Source organism: Musca domestica, unplaced genomic scaffold (assembly GCF_030504385.1).
Source record: "Musca domestica strain aabys unplaced genomic scaffold, Musca_domestica.polishedcontigs.V.1.1 544, whole genome shotgun sequence".
NCBI lineage: Eukaryota > Metazoa > Arthropoda > Insecta > Diptera > Muscidae > Musca > Musca domestica.
This window is the reverse complement of record NW_026712354.1, coordinates 76,753-101,653: the sequence shown is the minus strand read 5'-3', so window position 1 is coordinate 101,653 and position 24,901 is coordinate 76,753. Positions and strand designations below refer to the sequence as shown.

Genomic DNA, 24,901 nt, shown 5'->3' with positions numbered 1-24,901 from the left:
ATTCTCTTCCAGGGGGTAAAGTACTCAGAAGGAAATGTTTATGTGGATTTGGAGATAATTCCATTGGAAAATGTGGCTACAATTATCAAAATACAGAATATCGGGAGGTGCTGTTCCAGTAAATTTTCAGCATGTAGGAATCATTGCAATGGACTGTAAATGTAGGTCCATGATTTGGTATAGTCATATAACTGTATCTCCATACATTCCGTATTTTGAAAATATTGAAAAAAAGCTCGAGGTAAAGCCATTAAAATTCCAAAAAGTGCAAGAACTTACACCGCAACAGAAAGAAGATTGATTGAAAAGAGCCAAAGAGTTGCCTCGCTTGGCCGAAAGTGGTGAACTGCCGAATTTGGTTTTCTTATATGAGAAAACATTCGTTGTCCAGCAGTTTGTAAACAAACAAAGCTCAAGCGCCGGCCATTGCGCCTCGCTGGGAATGGGCAAAATACCGCAGAGCAACATTCGGGCAGCATTTCATGGTTTCATTGGCCGCCTGAAGGCCATAATTCGTGCCGAAGATGACCAATTCGAATAAATCTATACTTATTCTAAAATTTGATGCTATTTCCGACCTTTTTTGCTTTCATCCAATTAAATTTAAAAAATTTCAAAATTATGGGGTTTGACTTCGTTGCAGTTTTTTTTATCTCACCCTGTAAATCATCCATACTACTGTGGAGGGTATAAAAACAGATAGTGAAGGGTATGACGAAATTGGTTGAAACTGTCACAAGAGGCTTTGTTCAAATTCCCTCTCTTTCTCCATCTGCTAATCATTGATTTATACTAAAAAATTATTAAGGAGGGACAGAAGTCGAACAGCAGGCCAACCCTACCCCACTATATATGACATAAAAATATATGTTTCAAATGGGAATTTGTTTGATGTAAATACCATCAACTATTATCGTTATTGCATGCGTGTTGTGGTTTTGGAACGGTTGAAGTGGAATTAAATCTAATATATGGGAGCTATACCTAAATCAGAATGAATTTCCATTAAATTTGACGGATGTAATTTTTCTGCTGTAATTGACTTCTCCTAGCTTTGAGAATAATAAGAATATACGATTGGTCAATAATTGTACACCTCAGAATTGGAGATTGAAATATCAAGAAAAAAATTTGTTTTGGTTCATTTTATCCTATAAATATTTTACAAACATCGTAAATAACAATGGGGTTCTATTCCGTGCAGGATCCGAAATCTTTGCAAATTTTTGGGAGGATCGGGCCATATTTTTGACGTGTGGAGTGATTAACAAGTAAAAAGCAGATACGTTTTTTTAATAACCCCACCATTTTGAAGGATCTTAAAAAACTAGAAAAAACCAGTAAGGAAAGCTCAAAAGTCGGGCGGGGCCGACTATCTGATACCCTACACCACTATGCATATTTAGTAGAGCTCTCGTAAAAAGGTTTATTCAGGGCATTTCAGAGCTCTATGAGATATTTGGTACAAAATTAATATCTATCTAATTATATCGTGCATTTTACGAACTATAGCTATCTCTTAACCGGGTTTCTCCAAATTTGACGTATTAGCTTCTATATCTGAACCAATTTTTACTAAAATTGGTGTATTTGCTTATAGGCTGGTTTCGGTTGAATTTGCCAAAATTCATGCCATTTGGGCTGATATTGGCCATTGATGCACAATTAACACGAAATCGGATGAAGATATATATGGGAGGTATATCCAAATCGGATCAGATTTTAATAAAATTTAAATCAACTATTTTTGGGCTTTAACTGTTGTCAGGTACCAAATATCATTCCTGTGGAGTGCATATTACGAATGTGAGGGACTTAAAGACCAAATCGGATGAAAGATATATATGGGAGCTATAGCTATATCTGAACCGATTTTTACTAAAATTGGTGTACTTGCTTCTAAGCTGGTTTCGGTCGGATTTGCCAAAATTGATGCTATTACGGCCATTTGGTGGTCAATCACCCGAAATCGGATGAAGATATATATGGGAGCTATATCCAAATCTGAACCGATTTCGATAAAATTTAAAACAGCTATTCCTGTGCTCCATCAAATACCTGGTACCAAATATCACGGTTGTGGAGTGAATATTACGAATGTAAGGGACTAAAACATTAAATCGGATGAAACATATATATGGTTGCTATATCTATATCTGAACCGATTTTCACTAAATTTGATATACTTGCTTCTAGGCTTAATTTGGTCCGATGTACTAAAATTCAGTCCATTTGGACTTATATCGGCCATTTGGTGCACAATTAACCCGAAATCGGATGAAGATATATATGGGAGCTATATCCAAATCTGAACCGATTTCGATAAAATTACAAACAGCTATTTCTGGGCTGTATCTTATATCTGGTACCAAATATCCTTCTTGTGGAGTGCATATTACGAATGTGAGAGGCTTAAACACCAAATCGGATAAAACATATATATGGGAGCTATAGCTGTTTCTGAACCGATTTTCTCCAAATTTGTTGTATTTGCTTTATGGCTAATCTCGGTCACATGTTTGGGCTGATATTGGCCATTTGGTGGCCAATTAACCCTAAATCGGATGAAGATATATATGGGAGCTATATCCAAATCTGAACCGATTTCGATAAAATTTAAAACATCTATTTCTGTGCTCCATCTGATACCTGGTACCAAATATCACGGTTGCGGAGTGCATAGTAGGAATGTGAGGGACTTAAAGATCAAATCGGATGAAAGATATATATGGGAGCTATAGCTATATCTGAACCGATTTTCTCCAAATTTGATATACTTGCTTCTAGGCCAAACTCGGTTGGGTGTGCCAAAATTCACGTAATTTGGACTGATAGTAGACATTTGGTGCACATTTAAGTTATGTATGGGAGCTATATCTAAATTTGATCCGATTCTCACCAATTTCAATAGGGTTCGTCCTTGGGCCAAAAAAATATTGTTTGGAAAATTTCATCTCAATCGGATAATAAATGCGACCTGCATTTTGTTCACAAGAATACATGGACAGACGGACGGACGGACGGACGGACAGACGGACTGACTGACATGCATAAATCGACTCAGAAAGTGATTCTATGAAGGTTCTCAAAAGTAACTATGGGTCTATCTCGTTTCCTTCTCCATGTTACAAACAAATGCACAAAGACATAATACCCTTACCACTATGTGGTGTAGGGTATAAAAAACCGTCAAAAGATACCACTTAAAGGAAAACTGTTATATGGGGCTATACGAAGACGTGGTTCTATGTAGAGAATTCTCTTCCAGGGGGAAAAGTACTCAGAAAGAAATCTTTGTGTGGATTTTGAGACAATTCCATAGGAAAATGTTACCACAATCATCAAAATACCGAATATCGGGAGATGCTGTTATATGAGGGTTATACGATATCAGGGGTAAAAAACTAAGAAACTGCTTGTGTGGATTTTCAGACAATTCCATTGAAAAATGTGGCTAAAATCATCAAAATACCGAATATTGGGGATACCATTATATGGGGGCTATACGATATCGTTCATCGATGAAGCCCATCTTCGAACTTGACCTGTCTTCAGACTAACGACTGATCCGTGCAAAATTTTACATACGCAAGGTCGGACATGGCTAAATTGTCTTAGAATTTTTTGCTGATGGAAAATATATAAACTTTATTAGGTCTAAAATTATTATTTCGATGAGTCACAAACGGAATGATGAACTAAACATACCCTCAATACTTAGGTGAAAAATCAAGAAATAGAATTATAAGGTATCTATGCATTAGCTTAGACTATATAAATTAAATCTTTTTCAGAAACCAATACTGACTTTTTTCGAATTGAAATAAGCTCTTCGAGTGCCTCAGAGAAGTAGCCCAACAACACAATAATTTTGATCTATATCTTTTATACCTTCTACCATACTGAGGGTATTTTAACTGTGTTATCTGGATTGTATCTTTTCAAAATATTATTAAATTATAAATGCATATAACGATGTCCATCAATTGATATCATGATAAAGTTTTCGATTCTTAAGATTAATAAATACAATTTGCCACGTATGTTTGCAGTACTTCTAAGAAGATTATTTTTGAAAATCTGTGATATTGTCCAGATTAGAGTATACACCATATAACAGTACGTTCTAGTTTTTCGAAATTAGAAATTGACGGTCCCAATTTACAAGCAAATTACCTGCAATGAGATGTTTCGAGTTATGATTGGGTAATTTAACAAAAAACCAGTGAAGAAAGTCTTAAAGTCGGGCGGGGCCTTCTTATGATACCCTGCACCTCTTTGCTAATTAAGTAGAGCTCCCATAACAATTAAAAGTTTTTATGGGAGAATTCAATCATACACGCTATGATTATAATTATAATTTAAAGTTCAAAGGACCAAATATGCCGAAACATTTGTATCTTTTAAATTCGGACTTGTATTGTCATTTGGTGCGAAATTAATTTAAACCGATCTTCACCAAATTTGACATACTAGCTTCTAGACTCAATTCGGTCGTAAGTGCCAAATTTCATCTCTTTCGAACAAATATTAGACGTTTGGTGCATAATAAAATGTAAATCGGACGAAGTAATATGTGGGAGCTATATCCAAATTTGAACCGATCTCGATAAAATTTAGCAAATGTATTTCTGAGCTGTATTTGCTATATTTCCTCAAATATTGTTGTTACAGAGTTCATATTATGGCTGCGGAGGACAAAAATAACAAATCGAATGAAACATATATATGGTAGCTATAGCTATATCAGAACCGATTTTGATTAAATTTGGCATACTATTTTTCAGGCCTAATTTGGTTGTATGTGCAAAATTCCGTACTATTCGGTCTGATATTACACGTTTGGTGCACAATAAAAGGCAAATCGGACGAAGATATATATGGGACCTATATCTAAATTTTTACCGATTATCTCCAATTTCAATAGGGCTCGTCCTTGGGCCAAACAAATGATTTATGCAAAATTTCATCTCAGTCGGATAATAAATGCGACCTGCATTTTGTTCACCAGAATATATGGACAGACGGACGGACTGATATGCATAAATCAACTCAGAAAGTGATTCTATGGAGATCCTCAAAAGTAACTATGGGTCTATCTCGCTTCCTTTTCCTTGGTTGAAACTTTCACAAAGGGTTTTTTTTCAAGGTGAAACTCTCTACATCACAATTTCTGCTGTAATGACCTCTCCGAGCTTTGAGAGGGCTTAAATATAAAATAAGATGTATATTCGATTGGTCAATAATTGTACATCTCACAATTGGAGATTGCAAAATCAACAAAAAATTTAGTTTTGGTCCATTTCATCTTCTGAATATTTTACAAATATAGTAAATAACAATGGGGTTCGGACCATAATTGCGTCGTGTGGAGTGATTGACAAGTACAAAAGCAGTTTAGTTCTTTTAATACCCCCACCATCTTTATGGATCTTAAAAACTAGAAAAAATGCCAAATTATACCACCTAAATGAAAACTGTTATATGGGGCTATATGAAGACGTGGATCTATGTAGAGAATTCTCTTCCAGGGGGTAAAGTACTCAGAAGGAAATGTTTATGTGGATTTGGAGATAATTCCATTGGAAAATGTGGCTACAATTATCAAAATACAGAATATCGGGAGGTGCTGTTCCAGTAAATTTTCAGCATGTAGGAATCATTGCAATGGACTGTAAATGTAGGTCCATGATTTGGTATAGTCATATAACTGTATCTCCATACATTCCGTATTTTGAAAATATTGAAAAAAAGCTCGAGGTAAAGCCATTAAAATTCCAAAAAGTGCAAGAACTTACACCGCAACAGAAAGAAGATTGATTGAAAAGAGCCAAAGAGTTGCCTCGCTTGGCCGAAAGTGGTGAACTGCCGAATTTGGTTTTCTTATATGAGAAAACATTCGTTGTCCAGCAGTTTGTAAACAAACAAAGCTCAAGCGCCGGCCATTGCGCCTCGCTGGGAATGGGCAAAATACCGCAGAGCAACATTCGGGCAGCATTTCATGGTTTCATTGGCCGCCTGAAGGCCATAATTCGTGCCGAAGATGACCAATTCGAATAAATCTATACTTATTCTAAAATTTGATGCTATTTCCGACCTTTTTTGCTTTCATCCAATTAAATTTAAAAAATTTCAAAATTATGGGGTTTGACTTCGTTGCAGTTTTTTTTATCTCACCCTGTAAATCATCCATACTACTGTGGAGGGTATAAAAACAGATAGTGAAGGGTATGACGAAATTGGTTGAAACTGTCACAAGAGGCTTTGTTCAAATTCCCTCTCTTTCTCCATCTGCTAATCATTGATTTATACTAAAAAATTATTAAGGAGGGACAGAAGTCGAACAGCAGGCCAACCCTACCCCACTATATATGACATAAAAATATATGTTTCAAATGGGAATTTGTTTGATGTAAATACCATCAACTATTATCGTTATTGCATGCGTGTTGTGGTTTTGGAACGGTTGAAGTGGAATTAAATCTAATATATGGGAGCTATACCTAAATCAGAATGAATTTCCATTAAATTTGACGGATGTAATTTTTCTGCTGTAATTGACTTCTCCTAGCTTTGAGAATAATAAGAATATACGATTGGTCAATAATTGTACACCTCAGAATTGGAGATTGAAATATCAAGAAAAAAATTTGTTTTGGTTCATTTTATCCTATAAATATTTTACAAACATCGTAAATAACAATGGGGTTCTATTCCGTGCAGGATCCGAAATCTTTGCAAATTTTTGGGAGGATCGGGCCATATTTTTGACGTGTGGAGTGATTAACAAGTAAAAAGCAGATACGTTTTTTTAATAACCCCACCATTTTGAAGGATCTTAAAAAACTAGAAAAAACCAGTAAGGAAAGCTCAAAAGTCGGGCGGGGCCGACTATCTGATACCCTACACCACTATGCATATTTAGTAGAGCTCTCGTAAAAAGGTTTATTCAGGGCATTTCAGAGCTCTATGAGATATTTGGTACAAAATTAATATCTATCTAATTATATCGTGCATTTTACGAACTATAGCTATCTCTTAACCGGGTTTCTCCAAATTTGACGTATTAGCTTCTATATCTGAACCAATTTTTACTAAAATTGGTGTATTTGCTTATAGGCTGGTTTCGGTTGAATTTGCCAAAATTCATGCCATTTGGGCTGATATTGGCCATTTGATGCACAATTAACACGAAATCGGATGAAGACATATATGGGAGGTATATCCAAATCGGATCAGATTTTAATAAAATTTAAATCAACTATTTTTGGGCTTTAACTGTTGTCAGGTACCAATATCATTCCTGTGGAGTGCATATTACGAATGTGAGGGACTTAAAGACCAAATCGGATGAAAGATATATATGGGAGCTATAGCTATATCTGAACCGATTTTTACTAAAATTGGTGTACTTGCTTCTAAGCTGGTTTCGGTCGGATTTGCCAAAATTGATGCTATTACGGCCATTTGGTGGTCAATCACCCGAAATCCGATGAAGATATATATGGGAGCTATATCCAAATCTGAACCGATTTCGATAAAATTTAAAACAGCTATTCCTGTGCTCCATCAAATACCTGGTACCAAATATCACGGTTGTGGAGTGAATATTACGAATGTAAGGGACTAAAACATTAAATCGGATGAAACATATATATGGTTGCTATATCTATATCTGAACCGATTTTCAATAAATTTGATATACTTGCTTCTAGGCTAAATTTGGTCCGATGTACTAAAATTCAGTCCATTTGGACTTATATCGACCATTTGGTGCACAATTAACCCGAAATCGGATGAAGATATATATGGGCTGTATCTTATATCTGGTACCAAATATCATTCTTGTGGAGTGCATATTACGAATGTGAGAGGCTTAAACACCAAATCGGATAAAACATATGTATGGGAGCTATAGCTGTTTCTGAACCGATTTTCTCCAAATTTGTTGTATTTGCTTTATGGCTAATCTCGGTCACATGTTTGGGCTGATATTGGCCATTTAGTGGCCAATTAACCCGAAATCGGATGAAGATATATATGGGAGCTATATCCAAATCTGAACCGATTTCGATAAAATTTAAAACATCTATTTCTGTGCTCCATCTGATACCTGGTACCAAATATCACGGTTGCGGAGTGCATAGTAGGAATGTGAGGGACTTAAAGATCAAATCGGATGAAAGATATATATGGGAGCTATAGCTATATCTGAACCGATTTTCTCCAAATTTGATATACTTGCTTCTAGGCCAAACTCGGTTGGGTGTGCCAAAATTCACGTAATTTGGACTGATAGTAGACATTTGGTGCACATTTAAGTTATGTATGGGAGCTATATCTAAATTTGATCCGATTCTCACCAATTTCAATAGGGTTCGTCCTTGGGCCAAAAAAATATTGTTTGGAAAATTTCATCTCAATCGGATAATAAATGCGACCTGCATTTTGTTCACAAGAATACATGGACAGACGGACGGACGGACGGACGGACGGACAGACGGACTGACTGACATGCATAAATCGACTCAGAAAGTGATTCTATGAAGGTTCTCAAAAGTAACTATGGGTCTATCTCGTTTCCTTCTCCATGTTACAAACAAATGCACAAAGACATAATACCCTTACCACTATGTGGTGTAGGGTATAAAAAACCGTCAAAAGATACCACTTAAAGGAAAACTGTTATATGGGGCTATACGAAGACGTGGTTCTATGTAGAGAATTCTCTTCCAGGGGGAAAAGTACTCAGAAAGAAATCTTTGTGTGGATTTTGAGACAATTCCATAGGAAAATGTTACCACAATCATCAAAATACCGAATATCGGGAGATGCTGTTATATGAGGGTTATACGATATCAGGGGTAAAAAACTAAGAAACTGCTTGTGTGGATTTTCAGACAATTCCATTGAAAAATGTGGCTAAAATCATCAAAATACCGAATATTGGGGATACCATTATATGGGGGCTATACGATATCGTTCATCGATGAAGCCCATCTTCGAACTTGACCTGTCTTCAGACTAACGACTGATCCGTGCAAAATTTTACATACGCAAGGTCGGACATGGCTAAATTGTCTTAGAATTTTTTGCTGATGGAAAATATATAAACTTTATTAGGTCTAAAATTATTATTTCGATGAGTCACAAACGGAATGATGAACTAAACATACCCTCAATACTTAGGTGAAAAATCAAGAAATAGAATTATAAGGTATCTATGCATTAGCTTAGACTATATAAATTAAATCTTTTTCAGAAACCAATACTGACTTTTTTCGAATTGAAATAAGCTCTTCGAGTGCCTCAGAGAAGTAGCCCAACAACACAATAATTTTGATCTATATCTTTTATACCTTCTACCATACTGAGGGTATTTTAACTGTGTTATCTGGATTGTATCTTTTCAAAATATTATTAAATTATAAATGCATATAACGATGTCCATCAATTGATATCATGATAAAGTTTTCGATTCTTAAGATTAATAAATACAATTTGCCACGTATGTTTGCAGTACTTCTAAGAAGATTATTTTTGAAAATCTGTGATATTGTCCAGATTAGAGTATACACCATATAACAGTACGTTCTAGTTTTTCGAAATTAGAAATTGACGGTCCCAATTTACAAGCAAATTACCTGCAATGAGATGTTTCGAGTTATGATTGAGTAATTTAACAAAAAACCAGTGAAGAAAGTCTTAAAGTCGGGCGGGGCCTTCTTTATGATACCCTGCACCTCTTTGCTAATTAAGTAGAGCTCCCATAACAATTAAAAGTTTTTATGGGAGAATTCAATCATACACGCTATGATTATAATTATAATTTAAAGTTCAAAGGACCAAATATGCCGAAACATTTGTATCTTTTAAATTCGGACTTGTATTGTCCATTTGGTGCGAAATTAATTTAAAATCAGATAAAAATATATGTGGGAGCTATATCCAAATCGGAACCGATCTCGATAAAATTTGGCAAATATATTTCTGAGCTGCATTTATTATATTTCCCTGAATATCGTTGTTACGGAGTGAATATTACGGCTGTGGGTAACAATTATAACAAATCTGATGAACAGTATATATGGGAGCTATATCTGCACCGATCTTCACCAAATTTGACATACTAGCTTCTAGACTCAATTCGGTCGTAAGTGCCAAATTTCATGTTTTTCGAACAAATATTAGACGTTTGGTGCATAATAAAATGTAAATCGGACGAAGTAATATGTGGGAGCTATATCCAAATTTGAACCGATCTCGATAAAATTTAGCAAATGTATTTCTGAGCTGTATTTGCTATATTTTCTCAAATATTGTTGTTACAGAGTTCATATTATGGCTGCGGAGGACAAAAATAACAAATCGAATGAAACATATATATGGTAGCTATAGCTATATCAGAACCGATTTTGATCAAATTTGGCATACTATTTTTCAGGCCTAATTTGGTTGTATGTGCAAAATTCCATACTATTCGGTCTGATATTACACGTTTGGTGCACAATAAAAGGCAAATCGGACGAAGATATATATGGGACCTATATCTAAATTTTTACCGATTATCTCCAATTTCAATAGGGCTCGTCCTTGGGCCAAACAAATGATTTATGCAAAATTTCATCTCAGTCGGATAATAAATGCGACCTGCATTTTGTTCCCCAGAATATATGGACAGACGGACGGACTGACATGCATAAATCAACTCAGAAAGTGATTCTATGGAGATCCTCAAAAGTAACTATGGGTCTATCTCGCTTCCTTTTCCATGTTACAAACAAGTGCACAAAGACATAATACCCTTACCTCTATGTGGTGTAGGGTATAAAAATGTAAAAATTATGGCGTTTGACTTTGTTGCAGTTTTTTATCTCACTCCGTACACCCTCCATACTACTGTGGAGGGTATAAAATCAGAGAGTGAAGGGTATGACGGAATTGGTTGAAACTTTCACAAAGGGTTTTTTTCAAGGTGAAACTCCTACATCACAATTTCTGCTGTAATTGACCTCTCCGAGCTTTGAGAGGGCTTAAATATAAAATAAGATGTATATTCGATTGGTCAATAATTGTACATCTCACAATTGGAGATTGCAAAATCAACAAAAAATTTAGTTTTGGTCCATTTCATCTTCAGAATATTTTACAAATATAGTAAATAACAATGGGGTTCGGACCATAATTGCGTCGTGTGGAGTGATTGACAAGTTCAAAAGCAGTTTAGTTCTTTTAATACCCCCACCATCTTTATGGATCTTAAAAACTAGAAAAAAATGCCAAATTATACCACTTAAATGAAAACTGTTATATGGGGCTATATGAAGACGTGGATCTATGTAGAGAATTCTCTTCCAGGGGGTAAAGTACTCAGAAGGAAATGTTTATGTGGATTTGGAGATAATTCCATTGGAAAATGTGGCTACAATTATCAAAATACAGAATATCGGGAGGTGCTGTTATATTGGGGATATACGATATCAGGGGTAAAAAACTAAGAAGAAACTGCTGGTGTGGATTTTCAGACAATTCCATTGAAAAATGTGGCTAAAATCATCAACATACCGAATATCGGGGATACCATTATATGGGGGCTAAACGATATCGTTCATCGAGATAGCCCATCTTCGGACTTGGCCTGTCTGTAGACTAAAGACTGAACCGTGCGAAATTTTACATAAGCAAGGTCGGACATGGCTAAATCATCTTAGAATTTTTTGCTGATGGAGAATATATACTTTGTTAGGTCTACAATTATTATTTCGATGAGTCACAAACGGAATGATAAACTTAATATACCCTCCATACTAAGTATGGTGGAGTGTATAAAAATTAAGAAGTAGAATTATAATTACAACACAATATTTTGATCTATATCTTCTATACCTTCTACCGTACTGAGGGTATTTTAACTGTTGTATCTGGATTTTTTTTTTGAGATAATCGGTCAAAATTTAGATATAGCTCCCATATATATCTTCGTCCGATTTTCCTTTAATTGTGCACCAAACGTGTAATATCAGTCCGAATAGTATGGAATTTTGCACTTATAATCGGATTGGACCTGAAAATAAGTATGCCAAATTTGATCAAAATCGGTTCCGATATAGCTATAGCTCCCATATATATTGTACATCCGATTTGTTATTTTTGTCCTCCGCAGCCGTAATATGCACTCTGTAACAACAATATTTGGGGAAATATATCAGAAATATATTTGCTAAATTTTATCGAGATCGGTTCAGATTTGGATATAGCTCCCATATATATGTATATATATATATATATATATATATATATATATATATATATATATATATATATATATATATATATATATATATATATATATATATATATATATATATCTGATTTCAAATTAATTTTGCACCACATGGGCAATACAACACCGAATTTAAAAAATACAAATGCTTCGTCATATTTAATCCTTTGAATTTTAAATTATAAGTATAAACATAGGGTGTATGATTGAATTCTCCCATAAAAACTTCTAATTGTTATGTGGAGCTCAACTAAATTAGCAAAGTGGTGTAGGGTATCATATAATCGTCCCCGCCCGACTTTAGGATTCTTTTTACTGGTTCAAAGTTGATATTTTGAAATAGGAAATAAATTGCACTGGTTCGTATAGGACCCATATAAATTCAGCTAACGATGTTCGGTATTTTGGATTTATGTCAAAATTTTCGACTGCAGTGTTTAAAAATTAACTTTTTGGAGTTCATGATGGGTACCATTTCCTACATTAAAAAATTACCTATACAGTCCGCATCTTCCTTTGTCACCCATATAACGAATGGTTCCCCTGATATTTGGTGTTTTGCGTTTATATAAGGAAACTTCTCTTTTTCAGAATTTCCAAATTTTTGGTCTAATTTCCATGTAAATAGCTGCAATGTCATATTTTGAGATATGATGGAGTAGTTTAACTCCTCGCAAGGATATTCAATATTCTACCTTCTGTTATAGCTCCCACAGTATACTGCCATTTTTTCCAATCATCAGATGTAATTTGATATTTGGGGTTCTTATTGGGTAGTTTAACTCTGCCAAAAATGTGTATTCACTTTTTTGATAGCGGGTTAAGGACCCAAATTTTCTATATTACAAAGGTTTTTCGGCTTCTTTGAAGGCAGTTTAACTTCTTCAAAAATAGTCAAAGAAGTCATAGATTCCGTTTTGGCGGAAGATCCATATTTTTGGGGATTTTAGGACAGCCAATTTGACCATAAATTAAGTATTCACAAGGTGGTGATAATAAAAGACCGGCGCTGCCGAAATTAGTATAGTTTTTACTTATTTATCCCTAATACTGTCCTCCTTGACGACAGCCCATTCAACTCACACATTGTATAATTCAAGGCATCTAATGATTGGCAATGTTGTTATACCATTCGTTACAACAACAGCAACAAATTTGAAACGTTTTTCAAATCACTTCAACAATTTGATATTTTTCCCAATTTTTTTTTTATTTTATTTTATGATCTCCAATTTCAAAGAAAGAAAGAAATAAAATCGCACATTTCAAATAATATTGCTCTTCAATTCCATTCAAGTTTTGTGAAAATTGTTTTCATCCAACTGTGATTTATTTAGATTTAGTCCTCCCCCTCGGGCTCTCCGCAAATGTTGGAATGTAACGGAACACGGGTAGTTGTTATTCAATTCAATACAAAAATGGAATTGGAAAACATTTTCCAATATAAGTCACATGCTGGCTTATGTTAATAGCCTTGAATAAGAAGTAGTTGGGTGAGGGGAGGGGTGGAAGGGAAGGGAGAGGTATTACATGAAATATATGCCATTGGAGGAGTGTTTCAAAGGAATGTTAGAATAGCAACATTTTTCGCTGATTGTTTATTTCGTCTTTGCCAAGGAAACACATAATAAAAGATGTTACTTTACAAGGACCCAGTTCCTACTGCCTTCCCTCTGGTCCTCCCCCAATCCTCACTCACCAAACAATAGTCCTGGCAACGTTAGAAATAAAATATTTAAATAATTTCCCAAAAATACTTGAAAGCATTTACTTTAAAATGTCAAAATCGATTATATACTTGACAACAACAGCAGCAAAAAATGGCAACTGTGGCAGCAGCACAGCAGTCGCCGGCAAGACAGTCACCCAAAAAAGGGAATAACATTGGCCATAACAACCTAGGAGAAGAAAACGAGGAGGACGAGGTAGGAAGAAAATGAATAAAATGGCAACATAACATCACTGACAATTGTTGTGGCGTTGACAGTGACATCCAAAGGCTGGCTGGCTGTATGGGCACAATGTGGGTGGAGGCGTTCATGTGACACTGAGTGTCATCTGCAGCACACACACGCACACAAAGACATACGGAGTACGAGAGGGCACAAGTTGAATGAGTCTTAGAGTTTTGTCTCAAAAACAAGGGGCGCTGATTTCCGTAGCAATTGAATTTTAAATTTTAACTTGGAAGGAGGTACTCAAACTGACACATTGAGGAAAAATGGCCAAATGTTTATTATGGGCAATTTCTTGTCTAAATCCTTAACTCCTCTTAAATTGCTGGGAGTGCGAGTGTTAATAATATTGCGTAAATTTGTTAAGGCTTATTGTTATTATTGTTATTGTAGAGGACGTCATTTGGCAGGAACAGGAATAGAGGTTGCTTTGTGTGTTGCCTGAAACTATTTAAAGAATTGTGGCCGAAAATTTTGGCCATAGGAAATTGAATGCTAAACCCCTTAATGACCTTTTCCCCCCCTCGAAGAAAATGTGGGTACTAAAATTTAAAATTACTTTTCAAGGAGTTAAACAAAAATTCCTGGACAAAATCCTGGAATTAGGGAAAAATGAAAAATAAATAACAAAAGGAAACTAAAGCGGAAGGTCGGACACAATCATGTAAATAATATAACGTTCTTTGTTCATAGGCTTTGAAACTTTTCACAGAAAAGGGATTTTAATTAAAATAAATGCAAATCCGTTCAGTTTTTTTTTTTTAAAGAAGAGGAAAAGGAAAAAAATCTGCAACAAACATAATTACCTCAAGAGTTTATCCAAAAATCCAAGGAAAAAGGATGCAAAATGTGGATTTAGGATGGAAATTCAAGACTTCCTTGGGTTTTTCACCATTACACAGCAACGCACAGTAATCCACAGGTTTCCTAGACAAAATAGAGAAAAATATAGATAAGGAGGTGGTTTTGGAAATTCATACTAAAATTTGTATTAAATAGTACTATAACTACGTTTTTGTTTTAAAATTATTTAGAATACCCAACAACACTATGTGTGGGGGTATTATAAGTTTGATTGGGCCAAAAATTATGTAACTTCTGGAATCATTGGTCTTACACATGGGATGTTATATATGGACCTTCCTATGTAGCCGTCCATCTAGTTATGCATGTCCGTCCGACTCTCCCTCTGTCCATATTAATTTTTAATAATTTAATTCTTAATAATAATGGCCCGAATTTCACGAAATTTTACATGAACGTGGAATTATGGTCAAAATTAAAGCGTATTTTTGGAATGATCGCAAAACATTTAATCGTTGAAAAGCAAGAAAGAGCAACACTTTCTGATTACGCAGTTGCTCTCCAGGTCGCAACCATAGACCATTTGACGCGGAAAATTACATAAAACTGGAGTTTAGGGATGCCTCCCAATTTAAATGACCATCGAATAAATTTTACGGGGTGAAACATGCGAATATTTTTAAACCCGGCGGAACCACAACTGCACAAAGGTCATTTGTGATCGTCCCAGTGATGTTGGCATCCAAGATATCGCATATATATCGCAAAATATATACAATTTGTATAATAGTATGGATTTGTCTAAAAATTGGTATTTGTTGGCCATAGTAGGTTCTGGCGGCGGTGGCGAAACATTGCATGTGTAGGTCCACGTTCTGGTATAGCCCCCAAATAACGATACCTCCCGATATTCGGTATTTTGATGATTTTTGCCACATTTTTTATGGGTTTGTCTAAAAATTGGTATTTGTTGATCATAATGGGTTCTAGCTCCGGTAGCGAAACATTGCATGTATAAGTCCACGTTTTGGTATAGCCCCCATATAACGGTACCTCCCGATATTCGCTATTTTAATGATTTTTGCCACATTTTTTCATGGATTTGTCTGAAAATTGGTATTTGTTGGTCATAATAGGTTCTAGCTCCGGTAGCGAAACATTGTATGTATAGGTTCACGCTTTGGTATAGCCCCCATATATCAGTATCTCCCGATATTCGGTATTTTGATGGTTTTTGTCACATTTTTTCAAGGATTTCTCAAAAAATTGGAATAAGTTGGTCATAATAGGTTCTGGCTCCGTTGGCGAATGAATGTTTTTGTATAGCCCTATATAGCGCTATCATTTTGTAACCATTCTTGGGTGGCGCGTGCTGACTGCGATGGTGCTCAGTCCTGTTGGAATGTCCAAGGTCTGCGTCCAAAATGTTTGCGTGCCCAAGGCTTTAATACACCCTGCAGAATATTTTCGCAATAATAGTCGGCATTTATTCTGATGCCACAGTCGATTAATGAGAACGGAAAGCGACCATCGGCTGTTATGGCGGCCCATACCATCAATATAGCCGGCGCTTTAGTTCTGGTGGCCAACCGAAGGTGTACATTTTCAGCTGACCTCTTTGGCAAGGACAACGAATGTTTTCTCATCGGAGAAAACCAAATTCGGTTGTTCACCACTTTCGGCCAAATGAAGCAACTCTTTAGCTCTTCTGAGTCTATTTTCTTTCAGTTGGGATTTGCACTTTTTGGAATTTCAATTACTTTACCCTGAGCTCATTTTTCAATATTTTCCGAATGGAATATTGCGATATGTTCAGCTCACGAGCCATTTTTCGGCCACTTCGACGCGGGTTTCGATCAAATCGCTTCTTTACAGTTCGAACCATTTCTACTGATGTTGAGATTTTCTTCCGTCCACTTCCTTGACGTCGGGCTACGCTACCAGTACCACGGTAACGAGCGATGATGCGAGACACAAAAGATTTATTCACATTTAAATGCTGGAGTGCTCTACTGATGGCCACTTGTGATTTTCCAGCTAAATATAAAGAAATCACACTGAATTCCATTACGAATAACTTTTTTTTCTGGAAAATGCTCACCAAAATGCTTTTGTACGCTTGTAAACAATATAAAGAGCTGTCACTGGAATAATTTTAACAGCTGTTGGACGAGTGGCTTAGAAATGACAGCAGTCTGAAGTTAGTTGCAGTTTTTTATATCACCCTGTAAATGTCCGATTTCATTTCATGTGTATTAGATGAGGTATGAAAATGGAATATCTGGTACCACAGCCACATTTCAACATTTAAAAATTATCATATATCTCATAAAAAGTGAAGGAAGTAGTCGATATAGTCTAAACTTGGCATGTCGCAATGTTTATATCATATATGTTTAGGTGCGATACGAAATGGAAAATATTGGCCCATTGCTTCGTAAACTGTTCCATAGAAGGTCAACAGTTTAAATAATCATAACAGAAGCCCCAATATATAAAAATAATCGAACATTGGCTATACATCTGAGAGCATTCCCCAAAAACGAAACTTTTGAAAAATCTAAATCCAACATAAATCGATGAAAATATAGAAATTCGAACGTTACATTATTTTCATCAAATTTAAGTGAGATTTTAAAAGGGAAATAGTCCCACACTTCAATGGTAAAATTTTAGAAAATGTTAATTTCAAATATTTCTGATACGAAACGTTATTATTGAGGTACGAAAACGAAGGAGTATGTATGTATTGTGTATTGAGCTGATAGAAGGCCCTAGACTAGGTCTATTTTTTTGTCGACAAATCGTTCGATACTTTCCATCATATTTTTTGGGATGATAAAGTAAGACCTATTTCTCTGAAATTTAAATTTTCTCCTCAAGCTGTTATGTTGAGCAACAATTCCTAGTTACTTTCACTTACACGCACACATCTCCATTTATGTGTATGCCCCCTTTTTATAAGTATTTTCCTTTCAGGCACATAAAAGGATGTTCATTCAGGCTTGAAATTTGTGTTTAGCTAATATTTAAACTTCAATCAGCTTTGGCAAAGATTTTTCCCATTTTTATGTTGTAAAGCAACAACAGCAACAAAAACAACTTCTGGCACCTTTTCCCTTTAAAAAAAAAAGGAAAATGTGACAAGAGCAAGGAAGTTCAAGCTAACGACATTTCCTTTTTGTGCGTTCAAAAGTAAGGTACAAAAAAACCACCCAAAGACAAATCTATTTTTTTAGGCATGACCAAAGATTTGACTTTTGTTGTCCCACATCAAAACAGAACATAAAGAATGAAAATGGTTTTCACCAAAAAAACCCTATGTTTGTTGTTGTTGCTGTCTTACTTGTAAAGCCTTTGCATTCATCAAACTTTAATCAATTGCTTGGCAGACCAGGATAATGTGCACATGTGTGCGTGAGCGTGTGTGCATGTGGTGACTAATGTGCCACCCACAAAAGTAGACCTAATCTTTGAACACTCATAGGAAATGGCCAGACATAATGGAGCCACAATCACTCAAAAACCACTCATACATCCACACACATACACAAGCACACATGACTGACATGTACATATGCACAAATGTATAAATTAATGTATATGTGTGTGTTGCCATTTGTTATAAGAATAAAGTTAAGAAGATGTCCATTGCAAATTGTATTCGTTAAAAGAAGCTTAAATTTATAAAACTTTATGACTATGATGATGAACTAATACAAAGAAGGTTGCTGTTGGATGATTTAAAATATATTTGATATTGATTTTATGTGGGCGGAGGGAGGGGGAGGGTGTAAATGAATTAATGTAAAGATTCATATTGAATGATGTAAAATATGAAACATACTGGTTATATTTCTGCAATAAAGGAAAGAGTTGTTATATTGATATTAAAATTACAACTGAAATTTTGTACAGTATTCAAATAAATTGAAAATAAAATTTTGGATTTTTTAGAAATCAATCGATTTACGTATTTTAGAAATCAATCATTTTAAGATTTCGACAAATCCCAATAGAATTTTTATAATTTTTTTTTTACAGTTTTTTCATTTATTCTGTTCTCGAAAATAATCAATATTTTAAGGAATATGATTTCCACTGAACATTAAATTTTATAAAAACAAGTAAGCAAAGGCTATAGTCGGGCGGAGTTGAACACGTGATATCCTAAAAATTAAAATACAGAGATGAGATGAGGTGAGATGAAAACACTGCAACCAACTTCAGACTGCTGTCATTTCTAAGCCACTCCTCCGACAATGACAATGACAGCTCATTATATTGTTTGCAAGCGTACAAAAGCATTTTGGTGAGCATTTTCAAGCAAAAATTTTTTCGTGATGGAATTCAAGCGTGATAGTGTGATTTCTATATAATTGACTGGAAACCAAAAGTGACTATCGATAGAGCACTCCAGCATTTAAATGTGAATAAATCTTTTGTGTCTCGTACCATTGCTCGTTACCGTGATACTGTAAGCGTAGCCCGACTGCAAGAAAGTGGACGGCAGAAGACAGCAACATTAGCAGAAATGTTTCAAAATGTAAAGAAGCGACTTGTTCGAAACCAGCGCCCCAGTGGTCGAAAAATGGCTCTTGAGCTGAACATATCGCAATATTCAATTCGACAAATATTGAAAAAATGAGGTCGGAGTAAAGCTATTAAAATTCCAAAAAAAGAAGAATTTACACCATAACAGAAAGAAAATATACTCAAAAGAGCTAAAGAGTTGCTTCGCTTGGCCGATAGTGGTGAACTGCCGAATTTGGGTTTCTTCGAAGAGAACAACTAAACAACATGACCGTGCTTGCTTGCCAAAGAGTTCAGCTGAAATATGCACATTCGGTTGGCCACCAGAACTCAAGCGCCGGCCAACACATAATGGCTACCAAGATCGTCGGATACAAATCTGTTGGACTATTGTGTCTGGAGTATTTTGGAAGGCAAGGTTTGTTGGTTTAAAATACCAAAGTTTCGATCACCTCAAACAAGCGCTACGTCGGGAATGGGGCAAAATACCGCAGAGCAAGATTCGTACAGCGTATGACGGTTTCATTGGCCATTAGAAGGCCATAACTCGTGCCAAAGTTGACCAATTTGAACAAATCTAAACTTATTCTAATATTTGATGTTATTTCCGATATTTTTTGCTTTCATTCAATAAAATTTAAAAAAAGTAAAGATTATAATGTTTGACTTTGTTGCAGTTTTATTTTTTTACCTTGTATTGCCAGGTGTCAATCCATTAATCTCATTATAATATTCGAAATTTCAATCAATATGGATACCTCCTCGTATTATGGGGAGGAGGAGAAAGCTATATATCCCATTATCGCACATCATCTTTTTTGGGTGAACTTTTCGGAATATTCAGGTGCTACCAGAAAAAAGTGGAACAATAATTTTCATTTTCTCTCAGGCATAATTTGATTCTCTAATGGGTTCTATTTTCGGTGGCAGCACACTTTTTATATAGGTCTATGTTTTCCTATACAACCATATAACGGTACCTACCGCATTTCGGATTTCATCTTATTGAGTTTGGACACATATTTTCACAGAATTGTTTCCAGTTGGATATTTGAAACTTCGATCAAATTCAGCCTAAAACAAGTATATTAAATTTGGCGAAAATCGGTTCCGAAAGTCGAAATACATAATCGATAACGATCATAGTTGACATTATTTTCATCCCATAGGTACAAATATTTATTTGTTAAAAGTAGCTCTACTAAATATGCCAAGCATTGTAGGGTTTGATAAAGGCATTCACACTCGGCTTTGTCTTTTAATGTTTTCTGTGCTCTCCACCATAACATAATGGGAATATTATGTTTGTCATACCGTTTGTAACTCATCGATGTTATCATTTTAGACCTAACAAAAATATATATTCGAACCTGCTGTCCTGCTAGTACAATCACGAAGGAATTGAGATAGAGTGCTGAAATGTAGTACATATGCGTTTTGGTTCTGTACTTAGATAAAGTTCCACGATGGGTTACATCGGACAACGTTTTCGTAGAGCCCTCATATATTTTACTTACCCATATTCGATTATAGCCAGAATAGATCTAAATTCGGTATTTAAAGTTCATAATATGTTTTACCTCCTCTGGAAGAACATTGCGTATATTTGTCGACGTTTTTCTATAGCCACCATATAATTGTACCTTAGAGATATTTAGAGATGATTTTGCATTCCATATCCTGTAGCAGAACACTGTTCTTATAGGTCCACGTTTTCCTATAGTCCTATGTAATGGTACTTCCCGATATTCGGTATTTTGACGACTTAAGCCATACTTTCTGACGGAATTATTTAGATAAAGTATTTGAGTACCGTAATAGGTTCTTCTGTTTATATGTAGTACCCATTATGAACTTTAAATATGAAACTAGAAATAATTCCGGTAAATACCGTAGAAAATCATGGAAATACCGAATATCGGGAGGTACCGTGATATAGGGGCTATACGAAAACGTGTACCGACATGGTCCATTTACAAACTTAACCTACCTACTGGTAAACTATGCATGTATTCAAAATTTTAGACTTCTATCTCAATTCGTTCGAAAGATAGCGAGATTACAACAGACTGACATACAGAAAGACAGATGGATATCGCTAGACCGCCTTGGAATTTTGCGCTGATCCAGAATATTTATACTTAATAAGGTCTTTAATAAATATTTCGAGGAGTTACAAACGGAATGACAAAGTTAACAAACCCTCCATAGAATGGTGGAGGGTATAAAATGAATAAATGATAAAATTTAACAAAGTCATGTCCAGGATTAATATTATATCTCGTACTAATAATTACTGATATCTGGAGCTTGTTACGGCTTGTAGGTAGCTTAAAACTCAAATCGTCCAAAATCTCTATATTATTCAACAGATTTACTTTTATTCTGAATTCTGATATATTTGGACATATATTAGATATTTTGAGCACAATGAACGTGAAATCGGGTGATTTAAGATTTGTGAGCCACATCTAAAATTTGATCCGGGTTTTTAAAAAGCCGAGTGCACATATTTTTATAGAAACAACTCTTAACCTACTCGATTTCAGTGGGACAAGGGTCGTATCGTCAAAAAACTCTTACAGCACTTTTGTTTTTATTTCGAGATTGCCTCCAGAATCGTGCGGCTTCGTAAGTACTTACACAAGTACTTAAAGTATACCTATACTTCCCCTATATAGGCCCATCACATTATATTTTCTTCCTCTAGGTAAAATTTGTTTTTTAATACTTTTCCCATTTTACGTTGCAGCAAGCCCTAAATCCTCTCGTCTGAGTTTCGATAACATTTTTTTCCTTAGTAACTATGGGGTTAAATATGCCTTTGGCCTTTTTGATAACAATGTACGTATACGTGTATATTGACGAATTTTGTATACGAAAGTGTTCAATTGAATGGACTTTTCAAAAAAAAGAAGCAAATCTTAAAGAAAAACAGTGGCATGAAAATAACAACAGCTTTTGGATATCGATTTAATGGTGTGTATGCGTTCTATCCTCTCTTTTTTTAATAGGCTCAACAACAAAAACAACAATGTACAAAAATTGCCTACAACAACTTGGAAAAAGTTAAGGCTTATATACACGTGTCTGGTTTGTTTCACTGGTTTTGCTTATGTAAACAACATATTTCATTGAAATATGTTGTATGTGAAAGGACGGACATGTGTGTGCGTCTCAAACCATTGATTTATCTATTGGTTACCATGGTCGTTTATAGCCCCTTTCCCCCTGGCCAAACAGACATATGGATTTTGTTTCTTGTTAGTTTTAGATAATATGATGATTTTTCTTTTTTCCCTGGAACAGATTTTTAAAGAAATACGTTGCTTTTCGGTTTTCAAACGGACTAACAAAGATTCCTTAAAGAGATTTACAGAGACTCCCATGAAAAAATGTCAACTAATGGTTCTTTTGTTACTTAAGAGTCTTAAAAACTGTCTACTGTCATTGTTATTTGTAGCAGAGTATTCTGAATAGTTGCTATTGAATAAACGAGTTAATCGCATTTAAGGGTCAAAGTTGAGTGTTGAAGAAAGTCAAGTCATTAAAACGAGTTCAAAAAGAAGATGCTTAAGTGGGTTACATAAGCCTGAGATAATGGTATCCCATATTCTAATGTGATAATCTAATAAGGATGTCATTTGCATAAGAACGGAATGAGGAACGAATAAGGAAAGAGTCAAAGTTGGGCGCCATTGTCTATGTATAATATATATACTGCTAAATATAGATATACGGGTTGAGGTCGGAGTAGAATGAAATGCCTTCCTATAGGTATCTCTATGGGTATCACAATCTTAGTTGAGAGTGTAGAGAGCTATACCAAAATTGAAAGAATTTAACTAATTTTAATTATACGAATGCCAGCACTTACTCAGAGAATCCATTTTGACTGTTGACGCGATTGCATATAATTTGTAGAGAAATGTTATGGTTTTTTAACATATATTATTGATATCGGGAGCATATTATAGATATCAGATTGTTTAAAACCGAATAGTCTGGGAATTACTAAGCCGAATTTTTCATATTTGGCAGAATTCTATCTAAACTTAATTCAGTCCTATGGCCCGTTCATTATAGCAGATGGGTTATCTAATTTTTTACCGTGCCCACGAGACCATGAATATTTTCGGGGCAATTGCCATATATTTACGGAATCTGTACTTTAAACTGAAATTCAAATGGTATTCCGAAATATAAGGGTTATATTTTTTCGCTATAACTTCTGTTTTTGACTATATACAAAGTGAGATAAAAAAATTGCATCCAAGTCAAACGCCATAATTTTTACATATTTTTAAATTTTTTTGCATGAAAGCAAAAAAATGTCGGAAACAGCATCAAATTTTAGAATAAGTTTGGATTTTCGAATTGGTCACCTTTCGAATTATGGCCTTACAACGACCAATGAATCCGTCAAATGCTGACCGAATGTTGCTCTGCGGTATTTTGGCCCATTACCGGCGAAGCGCTTGCCTGAGGTGATCGACACTTTGGTATTTTTATTGCCAACCTTGCTTTTCAAAATACTCCAGACACAAAAGTCCAACGGTTTGGTATCCGGGGGTTTTAATTGTCATTGTGCGCTGGATATGAAGAGAGGAACCTCATTTTATAACCATTCATGGCTGGCGCCTGCTGAGTGTTCTGAGTCTTATTGGAATGTCCAAGGTCTGCGGCCAAAATGTTTGCGTGCCCAAGGCTTTAATATACCCTCCAGCATAATTTCTCGATAATATTCGGCATTTATTTTGATACCACGATCGATTAATACAAGCGGAGAGCGACCATCGGCTGTTATGGCGGCCCACACCATCACAATGACCGGGCCTTGAGTTCTGGTGGCCAATCGAAGATGCACATTTTCAGCCGACCTCTTGCAAATAATGTTTTCTCCTCGGAGAAAACCAAATTTGGCAGTTCACCACCTTCGGCCCAGAGAAGCAACTCTTTAGCTCTTTTGAGTCTATTTTCTTTCTTTTGCGGTGTCAGTTCTTGTACTTCTTGGAATTTCTATGGTTTACCTCTAGCTCATTTTTCAATATTTGTCGAAGAAAACATTGCGATATGTTCAGCTCACGAGACATTTTTAGGCCACACTGACGCGGATTTCGAACAAGTCGCTTCTTTACATTTTGAGCCATTTCTGCTGATTTTGCTGTTTTCTTCCGTTCACTTCCTTGACGTCGGGCTACGCTACCTGTATCACGGGAACGAGTTATAGATTATTTTTAATTTTTGACCGTACCCATGAGACCATGATTATTTTCGGGGCAATTATGATATATTTACGGAATCTGTACTTTAAACGGGAATTCAA

General features: G+C 35.4%; 1 long non-coding RNA gene across 1 annotated transcript in view; it reads right to left on the bottom strand.

Annotated features, from left to right (window-relative positions):
* Nucleotides 1-24,901, bottom strand: part of LOC101897966 (uncharacterized) — a 105,265-nt gene that overhangs the window by 35,983 nt on the left and 44,381 nt on the right. The window contains exon 2 of the long non-coding RNA XR_225533.4: nucleotides 15,045-15,165. This is a non-coding gene — a long non-coding RNA (uncharacterized LOC101897966). The remainder of the gene's footprint in view (nucleotides 1-15,044; nucleotides 15,166-24,901) is intronic.